The sequence below is a fragment of the Jaculus jaculus genome, chromosome 1, assembly GCF_020740685.1.
Source record: "Jaculus jaculus isolate mJacJac1 chromosome 1, mJacJac1.mat.Y.cur, whole genome shotgun sequence".
NCBI lineage: Eukaryota > Metazoa > Chordata > Mammalia > Rodentia > Dipodidae > Jaculus > Jaculus jaculus.
The window spans coordinates 57,518,361-57,531,410 of record NC_059102.1 but is presented as its reverse complement, the minus strand read 5'-3'; the positions used below and the strand labels follow the sequence as shown (position 1 = coordinate 57,531,410).

Here is a 13,050-nt window from a genome sequence, read left to right as displayed (position 1 = left end):
CGGCCGGTGGCTCGGAGCATCCGGAGCGCGGTGCGGGCTGCGGCCGCTCGGTGCGCGCGGGGCCGGGCCTGGCGGTGGCTGCGCGGGCGGCGGGGCGCGGAGGTCGGGCCCTCCCCCGCGGGTGACTGCGGCGGCCGAGGTGGAAATGCGGAAGTCTGGCGGGCCGGCTGACAGATGAGGCTCGCCGGGCGCTGCGGCGGCTGGGCGGCGCGCCGGGGACCGTCCTTGCGCTGCCCGCGACCCTAGACGCCGGCCGGCCGTCTCCGGGGCCATGGCCACGCTGCCCAGCGCCGAGCGCCGCGCCTTCGCGCTCAAGATCAACAGGTAAGACGGGGATCCCCGCCCCGCGAAGGACAGTGGACACCCCGGCCGAGTCCCGACGGACCCAGCGTCCGGCTCTGCCGCGTCCTCCGTCGGGGTCCCGGCTCTCCCTCCCGGGGGCCGCCGTCGGGCACCCGCGTCCCTTCCTCCCCGAGTCCGGCGGGGGGCGCGCAGGTGGCGGGGCCGCGAGGCTGCGGCGCGCAGAGGTGGCGCTGGCCGCGCCCTGGAGCTTCTGGCGAAATTGTTCCCTCTGAAAAGGGGGAAGAAGCGGAGCGGTTCCAATGACAGCTTTGCATTCGGGGAGGGTTTCAAGGCTTCCATGGTCCTGTGGAGAAAGTTCTTGCTCTCCTCTTATTCCAGAAAAAGTTTCACTATTTTTTTTAAATTCCCTGATCCAAAATTAGCCAGCCATAAAGTGGAAAAAGTGATTTTTAAAAATTCTTCATTTAAAAAAGTGGAATGAACTGAAGCTGACATTTTAAGATTTATTGGCACTCGAGAAAAGAGCGAAGGACACAGAGATCCCAACTCACCCTCCAGTGTATTATCAAGCCGCACACACGCTGCATGTAAATGCACTGACCTCTCCGGAGAGGTGCTGTAGTTGTAGATTTTCCTCCACGGAAAATTGCTGCCAAGAATTCGGGGGCATGTTTTGCCTTGGGCTGAGAAATCTAGACTGCCTGGTTTGAAGATAATGGGATCCTCATCCTGCAAAGCTGCCCTCCCCTCTCCCTGATTCTTCAGTCTTCTTTTAGTGGGGTTCGTGGGAGGCTGGTTGCACAGCAAACTCATTTTTGTGATGCTAGAGTGTAAAGTTTGAGCCACCAGAATTACAAGTCCGGAAGAAGGAGTGGGAAGGACTCCCAGAGGGCATACTGAGCTTCACTGGAGATTTTATTTCTAACTGCAGTGTAGCTGTGAGCGAACCATTTCTCTTACCTTACTGTTTCTTCATCGGTAAAATGAGTTTAATTATTAATATAGACTGTATGTTAATGCTCGAGGCTAAAGAGTACTAATCTAAAGTCATGAATTCTATCAGGGAATCTTCCAGAGGGAGGGGTTTTTGTTTTGCTTTGGGTTTTCATGGCTGTTGTGGGGCAGTGAGAGCTACTCACAAGGGTCCTGAGGGCTACTCAGAAGGGTCACCTGTGGACGTACAGGTGCTTCACTATATCTTGTCCCTGCCAGGGAAAAGCAACAAGTCAGGTCTTGGGCAGAAAAATGTTAGAGTTTGGGGTTGGGTGGAGTTGATCTGAAGTGAGTGGCCAGGACCTGTATTAATTCTTGAGGTAGTCTTGAGGGCTGCTGTACCCGAGGCTTAAGAATAAAGACCCTGGGCTGGAGAGATGGCTTAGCAGGTAAGGCATTTTCCTGCAAGGCCAAGGGACCCAGGTTCAATTCCCAGGACCTACGTAAGCCAAATGTACATGGTGGCGCATGCATCTGGAGTTCATTTGCAGTGGCTGGAGACCCTGGCGCACCCATTCTCGCTATCTGCCTCCCCCCCTTCAAATAAATAAAATATTTTTTAAAAAGAATAAAGACCCTGAGACAGGTATGGTGGCACATGTCTGTCACTCTAGCCCTGAGGAGCTTAAGGCAAGAGGATCACAAGTTCAAGGCCAGCCTGGCTACATACTGAGTCACTCTTCTCTCTTCTTCCTCCTCCTCCTCCTCCTCTTACTCCTCTTCCTTATCCTCCCCCCCCCCCACAGTCAATACAAAATAAAATAGAAGAATACAGGCCTTGACTATAATCAGTTTTGCCTGCAAAATGACTCTTTGTTGCAGACTGTTTGACATTGGACATATTATTGCACATCTATAAACTTTGATATCTTCTCTTTTTTTTTCCTTCAGATACGGGGTCTTACTATGTAGCCCAGGCTGACCTTGAACTTGAACAATTCTCCTGCCTTAACCTCTCAAATGATGGGCTTACCAGTGTAATCTCTGTAATGCTTGACTAACATTGATTTTTTTGTATGTCAAATGGTAACAATCATAATATATTCCCATAGTACCTTCCACTTATGATTGCTGGTGGGACTCAGCCACAAAGTGCTTGTAGTACCTTGCTCACAGCAAGCATCAGTGAGTGGCAGCTAACACTTCAATACTGCCACTAGCATCATCATTATCCATCCATCTCTAACCTCATCTTTGGGCTGAAAGGAACGCTAGGAGGGAAAGATGACAGAGTCTTTTTCCAGGCCGAGAACAGTTTGGGCTGAGCATGGAGATGCCTTTGGCCAACTGGATCTTTCTTGGAGCTGTCACCCTTCACATGACTTCCATTCCTGTGCTCAGAAACCCCCCCTCCCCACACACACCCGCTGGAATACAAAGTGTGTTGTTGGGCTGGAGAGATGGCTTAGCGGTTAAGCGCTTGCCTGTGAAGCCGAAGGACCCCCTTTCGAGGCTCGGTTCCCCAGGTCCCACGTTAGCCAGATGCACAAGGGGGCGCACGCGTCTGGAGTTCATTTGCAGAGGCTGGAAGGCCTGGCGCACCCATTCTCTCTCTCTCCCTCTATCTGTCTTTCTCTCTGTGTCTGTCGCTCTCAAAAAAAAAAAAAAAAAAAGTGTGTTGTTATCTGACTAAAAAGTGCCCGCTTAGTGAAGTAAAATATAAAATGCTTCCTGCTTTTCAGGCAAGAATATGAATTGTATATTCTTAGAGTTCTCTTTCCCCCTTCCTGAAACATTCTGTGTATTGGATGCAAGGAATGTGGCAGTGCTATTGCTCAGAAGAGTGGATTAATAAGAATATATCTAGGATGTTTTATATGGGATGCTGTGTTATCATAAAACAGCCACCAAAACCTTAGGAGTCTTATATAGAAAAAGAAAATTAAGGCGGAGGTACAGTTGCCCAAGGCCATGCTGTTTGGCCAAGGCTCATAGTCAACAGTAGCAGGGTCAGGAGTAAATGGTGCTCTGAAGACGGTGTCCTTAGTTGGACCTATGCTATTTTGATCCACAGATCTTGGAACTTTCCTTTAAAAACAGCCAGGAATTAATCTTTACAAATCATTTCAGTAGTAGTATTGGCAGTTTGTTTTGTTTCAAGTTAGCAATGGAATGCTTTGCAATGTTGAAAATGGAAAAGAAAATATTCTTCCTTGAATGCATACCGATTAGTTTTTTTGTTTATTTGTTTGTTTTTTTGAGGCAGCTTCTCACTCTAGCTCAGGCTGACCTGGAATTCATTCTGTAGTCTCAGGGGGGCCTTGAACTCATGGCGATCCTCCGACCTCTCATTAGTTTTTAAAATGGATCAGATTACAAAAGTGAATTCATGCTGAAATATAGCCATTGGTACTTGTAGAATGTATTCAAGTTTTTACTTAGTTTTATTTAAATATTTTATTTATTTACTTACTTGAGGCGGGGGAGAGGCAGATCGAGAATGGGTGCTTCAGGGCCTCCAGCCACCGCAAACAAACTGCACATGCACACACCACCAAGTGCATCTGGCTTATATGTGGATTCTGGGCAATCAAACCTGGGTCCTTAAGTTTTGCAGGCAAGTGCTTTATCTGCTAAGCCATCTCTCTAGCTCTCAAGTTTTTTTAACCTTTCTATTTATAATGATGTAAGATATTTGTACGGTAAACTATTGTGGTTCCTACCGATGAAATTGAAATTGGACACAGTAACGATAATATTTGTAAAGAGTTCAGTTGGGTGCACATCAACCTCAACAGAATTTAGTAGACTCAGCGTAGGAAGAATGTCCTCCACTGTTTTCAAGTGTCTGTGGCTTCCTGCAAGCAGCCTTGCCCAGGGCAGGGCAGGGCCGAAGCCAGAGGAAGCTGAGAACGCTGACCCTGGCCAGCTCACCATGGCCGGTCGGGCTCGCGCATGCTCGGGAAGTCCTCATGTAGGGCCCGTTTCCAGCCTCTGGTATCACTGTATACCTTGCTGTCAACAGTGTATCCACTGACTTTTCGAGTTGGAAGAGGAAAATTAGCTTCTTGTAAGGAATGTGTGCTTATCTTCAGTTAGTCAGGGACTTCTATGCGTAGGAAAGACTGGATCTGAATCAGGTAGTCACCATAAGGCTTGCGTGGGGGATTTCAGGCCCTGCTGTTGTAGATGTCACGTGGTTCCTCGATGGAGCATGCACCCTTGGACTTACCCTTCCTGTTGAAATTTACTGCTCTTGTAGTTGTTGGAAATTATCATGAATACTATGAAAATTCATCAAATAAAACCTTGGTTTCTTTCTTTTTTCCTTTTTCTCTGATGGTAGAGATTACACCCAAGGCCTCATGCATGTTAGGCAAGTGCTTTACCTCTGAGTGCACCACAGCCCAGATGTACAAACTGACCAAATGTTAAACTAAAATAAGTACTTTAGATAAAGAAATGGAAAAGTATAGAATGCAGGAGAAAAATGTCCTTCTGAACATTCAGGATTGAAGGAAATTTTAAGAAAGATTTACACTTCTGTAATGCTTCTTTTGTGGGAGATATGGGCCTCAGGATATGGATCAGTGAGTAGGAGCAATTATTGTTTTCATTTTACTGATGGAGAAATGGAACATGGGTGAGTTGTGTAAATCACAGGCAACTAATTACGGGCAGAGCTGGGATTTATATGGAGGCAAATCTGGTTCCAGAATCTTCTTCCCTAGTCACTATACCATGACGCATGTTGCTTTCATTGTAAAATATTGAAGTAATGGTATTTACTGTCCACCAAGTATTATGCTAAGAACTTTATCATATCTTCATTTTATCCTTTAAAAGAACAAGACTATGAAGAGCTATTATTAGAGTGATTTTATAGAAGATAAAACAAGGTGATATGAAAGAAAATAAAGTTACAGGGCCTGGAGAGATAGCTCAGCAGTTTACGGTGCTTGCATGCAAAGCTTAACAACCCAAGTTCAATTCCCCAGTATGCATGTCAAGTCAGATGTACAAGGCGGTGCATGCATCTGGAGTTCATGTGTGGTGGCTGGAGGCTCTGGTATGTCCGTTATTTCTCTCTGTCTGTCTCTCTTCTATAACTCTCTGCTTGCAAATGAATAAATAAATATTTAAAAAGAAAAGAAAGTTACATAAAGGTTCCATTCAAGGATGACCCCTCGGCACCGGCCCGTAGTCCCAGCTATTCAGCCGGCTGAATCAACTTCAGGCTAGACTGGGTAATTTAGTGAGACCCTGTCTCAAACTAAAAAGTAAAAAAAAGGTAAGGATATATCTCAGTGATGGAGTTCTTGCCTACCCCTGGTGATGCAAAAGCAAACACCACCACCAAAAAAACTACTTCTTAGGTTTATTGAAGAGTGTGGTAATGATGGATGGCAATAATGAGCTATGCATTTCAGAAAGCTAAAAGAAAGTATACTGGCCGGGCGTGGTGGCGCACGCCTTTAATCCCAGCACTCAGGAGGCAGAGGTAGGAGGATTGCCATGAGTTCGAAGCCACCCTGAGACTCCATAGTGCATTCCAGGTCAGCCTGGGCTAGAGTGAGACCCTACCTCAAAAAACCAACCCCCCCCAAAAGAAAAAGAAAGTATACTGAAAGTGTTCTTTGGAAGGAAATAATAAATGTTTGAGGAGTTACCTACGTTTAACCTGACTTAATCATTACACAACACACAAGTATCAAAACACCACATGGTACTTCCATTATGTTTTGTCTATTAATTAAAAGAAAATTTAATTCAGACAAAAAAGAACAATCTCAGTATGGAATCAAGAGACAGATGACTTAGAACTTTTTGAGAAGTATTTGGCATTTTTATGCAAAGATCATGCAATCATTAACATATATGTGCATACATAATCATATTCATATTCTCAAGTAGAAGTGTATATCTGAGATTCTTTAGCAGTAATGGTGGCTGGTAGAAGGCATTGGTGGTATGTTCAGGAATTGCTATATCTGTCTGATGTGTTCTAAACCAAAGGATAATAGAGAGACTCTTGGGACATTAAACTCAAAATCTGTGGTCTTTCATGTTTGAAATCATTTCCTGCCCCAATTTAAAAAAAAAATTTTTTTTGTTTCTTTATATTTATTTATTCGAGAGTGACAGACAGAGAAAGAGGCAGATAGAGAGAGAGAGAGAGAATGGGCGCACCAGGGCCTCCAGCCACTGCAAACAAACTCCAGACGTGTGCACCCCTTGTGCATCTGGCTAACGTGGGTCCTGGGAAATCGAGCCTCGAACCGGGGTCCTTAGGCTTCACAGGCAAGTGCTCAACCGCTAAGCCATCTCTCCAGCCCTCCTGCCCAAATTTTGGCAACACTCCAAAACCTCAGGTATCTAGTGCCATTCTGAAAGTGCCTGGTGATAAGGCATACAGTAAGGGACTTTTCTGTCGGGTGAGGTTTTCTTCAGTAGGAGTTCTGGGCACTCTGCAGTGCATTTGTGAAGCTAGTGTTTATTTCTCCATGGGCCCGTGGAAAGAAAATATCACATCATCTTGTGGCTCCCTGGGGACAGAGGCAGAGCTCAGGGACCAGGTCTCCTGTCTCAGATTCCCCACACAGACCTACAGAGGAATGGGATGACGTCACAAACACCTAAGCTTTCCCTGCTCTTTAGCCTTGAAAATACTGGTGGTGACTATTCTGCTCTTGCTGGAGATAAAAGTCAGGACTTCTTGGGTACTTATTATTATTTTGGGTAATTTAATAAAAGCCTAAAGCAACAGGAAAAATGCTATTGCTGTTCCCACAAGCATCCAGTCTAATTTATTAGCTGTCCGTACCCAGAAAGGCTCTCTGGGCTGTAGGTAAACACGAGATATTTGCATGGTTGTGGTTGAGTGTGGTTCCCATGCTTCTGAAATTTTCACTTTATTGGTATGGTTTGCTATATTATCACACAGGGGCTATTAGAATAATAAATAGCTACCTTTGAATGTGCATATGAACACATTGGTGTCCAGGGTTCTGGCTGGGGAGATGCCTCAGTAGGTAAAATGCTTGCTGGACAAGTGTGAGGTTCTGGATTGAGATGCCCAGAACCCGCGTATAGTTAGATGTGGTGGCATGACTGTCTCCCTCCTCTGTGGAGATGGGAGGTGAAGACAGGAGGCTCCCAGGAGCTCCCAGGCCAGCCAGCCTGGTGTAGGCTGCAGCGAACCACAGAGGCCTTGTTTCAAACCAGGTAGAAGGCACGGCCCAACACCGGGGGTTGTTTTCCAACTTCCACACGTATGCTGTGGCATATACATGCCCATACTTACACACATGAACATGCACGCACACACATGTACACACACATCGAAAGAGAGAGTGAGAGAAAAAGAGAGAGGGAGGGAGGGAGATTTTGGTTGCCAAATTGACTCCTGGACAAGTTATAACTATTTCTGTTCCCAACTGAGGCCCTAAAAATGCTCATTTCTCCACATTTACCATTGCCTCCCCCATAGCTTTATCATTCTTTCAAATCTTTTTTGTCCAGTCTTGATCCCTTCCCCTCTAACCTCTTCCTGCTCAGTTGCTCACCTGAGTCACTGAGTGAACTTTGAAGTAATTGTTAGCAAGGAAAACAGGCATGCATTGCTCCTGTTGGCCATAAATGCAACTAAAGACGGTGTCAATGACTTCACTTTCCCTCCTCGCGTTTCTCCAGGAGGGGTTAATGATACAGGCACCAGGTGGTTCTGATAGCTTAGTTCTTTCTAGATTCTGCTGTCAATTCTAATTACTAGGCCTTGAGTCATGCTTTTTACTTTTTGCCACAACTTAATGCCACCAACTCCTTTGAAAGAAAGTGGGAGAAAACATCAGAATCCCTTCCTGACACAAGATGAGATTCCAGAATGCTTATGTGTTTTCATCTGGATAAGAAATTAGAGAACATGGATCTCTTTTACATTTTTTTTTTTTTTTTTTGGTGTTCCTTTCCCCTTGGGATTGGCACTTGGGACTTCTCAGAAACCTCATAAATCTTCCTGACACCCCCCCTCCATTGTTCTCCCATGACAGACCCCAAACTTAAAACAGGCAAGGGGCAACTTAACTGATACATGCAGAACTGTAAATTTATCAAGCTCCTTTCCTTCCCATCTCTGGATAAAAAAAGGAGTAGACCTGTGAGTCCTATACTGGTTAGTTTGGTACCCCATGACCCAGCCTCTAGTTTTTGTTGTTGTTGTTGTTATTTATTTGTTTTCAAGCATAGAAAGAGACAGAAAGAGGGGAAAAAATGAGAACGAGAATGACTGCCTAAGGGCCTCTGGCTTCTGCAAACAAACTCCACATGCATGTGCCACTTTGTGCATCTGACTTTTCATGAGTACTGGGGAATTCAACCTGACCTCTCAGGCTTTGCAAGAAAGAGCCTTAACTGCTGAGCCATCTCTCCAGCCCCTAGTTTTATAAATCTTTTTGTGACATACATTAACCTCTGATTTTGCCTTAATTTCTCTCTTTCTATTTTGGAAGAATCCTTTACCTTAGGACAAAGTTTCCCTACAAAATTCTTTTTCATCTAAAAGCAATTTCTTTTATCTTTAATCTTCTTTACAAAAACTATGCCTCACCTATAACTTTTATAAATCTTAGAGTTGATGGTTTCTCTGTCTTATTTTTCTTTATAAAATTTAGAAAATAGAGCCGGGTGTGGTGGCGCACGCCTTTAATCCCAACTCTTGGGAGGCAGAGGTAGGAGGAGCTCTGTGAGTTCGAGGCCACCCTGAGACTACAGAGTGAATTCCAGGTCAGCCTGGGCTAGAGTGAGACCCCACATTGAAAAGCAAAAACAAAAACAAAAAATTAGAAAATAGGGCTGGAGAGATGGCTTAGCAGTTAAGATGCTTGCCTGCAAATTCTAAGCACCCAGGTTTGACTCTTCAGGTTCCACATAAGCCAGGAGCACAAGGTGACACAAGCAAGCAAAGTTGCACATGCGCCCAGGGTGGCGCGAGCTTCTGGAGTTCCATTAGAGTGGCTGGCATCCTTGGCATGCCACTTCACTCTTTCTCTCTCACTTTGTCGCATTAAAAAAAATTAGAAAATATATTTCTAATCAAAGAGCTTTGTACTTTAATGAAAATACAGGAAGATGTATTTGAAACACATGCATATTGTGTCTTAGTTATCTAACAGTTATAAAGAGAGGCAAATCATGTTAACAATCTTGGAGATAATTTTTTTTTTTTTCGAGGTAGGGTCTCACACTAGCCCAGGCTGACCTGGAATTCACTATGGAGTCTCAGGGTGGCCTCGAACGCACAGCGATCCTCCTACCTCTGCCTCCCTGCCTCCGGAGTGCTGGGATGAAAGGCGTGTGCCACCATGCCCAGCTTGGAGATAATTTTTTAAGCAACAAATTTAAATTAACTAAATTGTTAAAGCTTTAAGTCTTGTTATAATAATAAGAAATTGCTGGGCTGGAGAGATGGCTTAGCAGTTAAGCACTTGCCTGTGAAGCCTAAGGACCCTGGTTTGAGGCTTGACTCCCCAGGACCCACGTTAGCCAGATGCAGAAGGGGGTGCACACGTCTGGAGTTCGTTTGCAGTGGCTGGAAACCCTGGCACGCCCATTCTCTCTCTCTCTCTCACTCTCTCTCTCTCTCTCTCTCTGCCTCTTTCTCTCTCTGTCGTTCTCAAATAAATTAAAAGGGCTGGAGAGATGGCTTAGCGGTTAAGCACTTGCCTGTGAAGCCTAAGGACTCCGGTTCGAGGCTCGGTTCCCCAGGTCCCACGTTAGCCAGATGCACAAGGGGGCGCACGCCTCTGGAGTTCGTTTGCAGTGGCTGGAAGCCCTGGCGCGCCCATTCTCTCTCTCTCCCTCTATCTGTCTTTCTCCCTGTGTCTGTTGCTCTCAAATAAATAAATAAAATATGAACAAAAAATATTAAAAAAAATAAATTAAAAAAATTTTTTTAAATAAGAAATTGCTTTTAAAAAAAAAAAGAAAAAACATTTATTTTGTAATTGGGCTCAAAGACACCCAAAGCAGGATAAAATCCTGGCATTGTGTTTCCGTTCTGTGTATCTCCTTTTCCTCGGGTCACATGCTTACCTCTGCCAGTAATATACAGGTAAGCATACAAATTATTCAAGGAAAGATAAAAGCACAGAGATAAGTCACGGACTCACTCAGAGCCTTGGAGGACCAAACGCCCAGATGGACCAATTATCCACGAGGGTGAGGCTGCACCTTGAAACAGGAGCCATCATGTCCTGGGAGCCAGTTTATTCTCTAAGCAGTGGGGACTTGGGCATCTCATGGAGCCAGAACTGATCAACAAAATGACATCTTGATTAAGACTGCTTAATTATATATACCTTTTGTCCTCTATTTTAAATTTTTAGTTATTCTATGAGCTAAAGGGAATTGGACTAACTTGGCAGTTTTAATATATATGATCATTTAGTTATAAACCAATTTGATACCATATAAATAATATGAAGACATATGTGTGTATGTGAGTGTATAAATCCATTCATAAAGATAGATTTGAAAAACAAAGATCTTATAGCTTTCATTTTACATTGATCACTTGCCAGTTTTTAAACTCTGATTTGATTATGTTTTTAGCAATAGCAATCATCAATCTGAAGTTTGTATTTTTTTTTTTTTTTAATTTGGTTCATTGAGGTAGGGTCTCACTGTAGTCCAGGCTGACTTGGAATTCACTATGTAGTCTCAGGGTGGCCTTGAACTCATAGTGATCCTCCTACCTGTGCCTCCCAATTGCTGGGATTAAATGTGTGCACCACCATGCCTGGCCAAAGTCTGTACCTTTAACAACTTACCTTTTAATATAAAGTAAAGCAGAAGACCTTAGATTTAAAAGATATGGAGCTTAACCTTATTGTTGGAGAGGTTTTAGGCAGGCAGATCAGGCACCAGTAGCATGGTTTTTAAATGACTATAATTTTTTTTCAGTTTAAATTGGACAAGGCATGAACCTTGAAAACTCTTTTTGAAGGAAAAGAGAACAGATAGATAGGCAACCATTTTTATACTTTAGTGTCCTGTTATTTTCTATCACCCTTGATTAAAAAAATGAAATAAAATTTTGATTAATTTTTTGGAAGAAAATCCTTAGCAGAATCTATGTATATCCAGAGTTAAATTTCAAATCTTTAAAAAATTCATTTTATTTGTTATTAGAGATGAGAGAGAGCGAGAGCAAGAGAGAGAATGCGTGAGTGAGCGTGTGCGCACACCAGGGCCTTTAGCCACTGCAAATGATCTCCAGATGCCTGCACCACCTTGTGCATCTGGCTTACATGGGACCTGGAGAATCAAACCTGGGTCCTTAAGCTTGTCAGGTACGTGCCTTAACTGCTATGCCATCCCTCCAGCCCTAAATTTCAAGTCTTAATAGAAGTTTCATCTTAATGATTTCAATGAATGTTGTTATATATAAGCAAGTAGCATTTTAAAAGTTTTATGAAAAAAAGTTTTATGAAACATTTAATAGACTGAAAGATACCATGTTCATAGGTTTCAAAACATTAAGAATACTTAAATTTATAAGACAGTATTTACCAGATGTTTTAACCAATCACCCAAACACTTGCATTCACACATATGCACATACAATTTTTTTTGAGGCAAGCCCAACAGACTGGCCCTTTTCTTATGTTAAAGAAAGAGGGACAGCAAGAGAGAGAAAGAGAAAGAGAGAATTGGCATGTTAGGGCCTTCAGCCAGTACATTCAAACTCCAGACATGTGTGCTACCATGTGTGCATGTGTGACTTTGTGTGTTTGTGTCACTTGTATGCCTGGCTTATGTGGGACATGGAGAGTTGAACATGGTCCCTTAGGCTTTGCAGGCAAGTACCTTAACCTCTAACCCATTTCTCTAGCTTCCAGCATACACATGTTTAAAGTAGGCCTGCCAAGAAAAAAATGATTTCAGCATACAATTAATGAAAAAGGGGCCTGGAGAGATGGATTAGTGGTTAAGGTACTTGCCTGCAAAGCCTAAGGACCCAGGTTTTATTCCTCAGCACACATGTAAGCCAGATGCATAAGATGGTGCATGTGTCTGGAGTTCATTTGCAGTGGCTGAAGACCCTGGTGTGCCCATTCCCTGTCTATTGCCTCCCCCTCTCTCAAGTAAATGAAATATTTAAAACAAAACAAAGAAATGCTAAGAAGGCAATAACCTATGAAAGGCAAGAAAATTAATGAAAAAGAATTAAGTGACCACAGATTTTATTACTCACTTATTTTGGAGGAATTCTTGGAGCAGATTGATTTTTATCCCATGCTGTCTTAACATGGAATGACTTACAAACTCTTAAATGAGAACAACTTGGGATACCCATAACACAATTATACTAACAAGGTAAAAAAAGTTTTATCTTTGGAGGGAACAAGGTAAACTCTTGGGCAATCTATAAAACTACCTTTTACTTTATAGTCTGTCAGTCTATTTCGTTGTGTATCTTTAGTCCTGTAATGCCCAGTTGAGGGGCATATCCCTGGAATTAATAGAAACTAACGCTTGGAGTCATTTATCCAAGAGTGGACAAGCTGCTTCTAGGAGCAGAGCCTGGGCTAGGAAACTAACCCTTGGGGTCATTTACCCAACAGTGGGCTACCTGCTTGTTATAGCCGAGCCTGAGAGAAGGAAGGAAAATGGACTCCTGGGTCATTTAAACCAAGGGCAAACCCATGGCATCTGTCATGCCAGCGCTCTGATGTCCTGAGACTTCAGCTTCCGCTCACGTTGGTATTTTTATTGAAGAGCAAACAACAACAACAAAATAAATAAATAAAACAG

The 13,050-nt window shown here is 43.6% G+C and overlaps 1 protein-coding gene across 1 annotated transcript in view; it reads left to right on the top strand.

The window, feature by feature from the left end:
* The first annotated feature begins 273 nt into the window (after positions 1–273).
* The window catches only part of Dock8 (dedicator of cytokinesis 8), a 254,630-nt gene continuing 241,853 nt past the window's right edge, over positions 274–13,050 (top strand). Inside the window, exon 1 of the mRNA XM_045144534.1 lies at positions 274–324. The gene's annotated coding sequence lies outside the window, so the exon portion shown is untranslated. The remainder of the gene's footprint in view (positions 325–13,050) is intronic.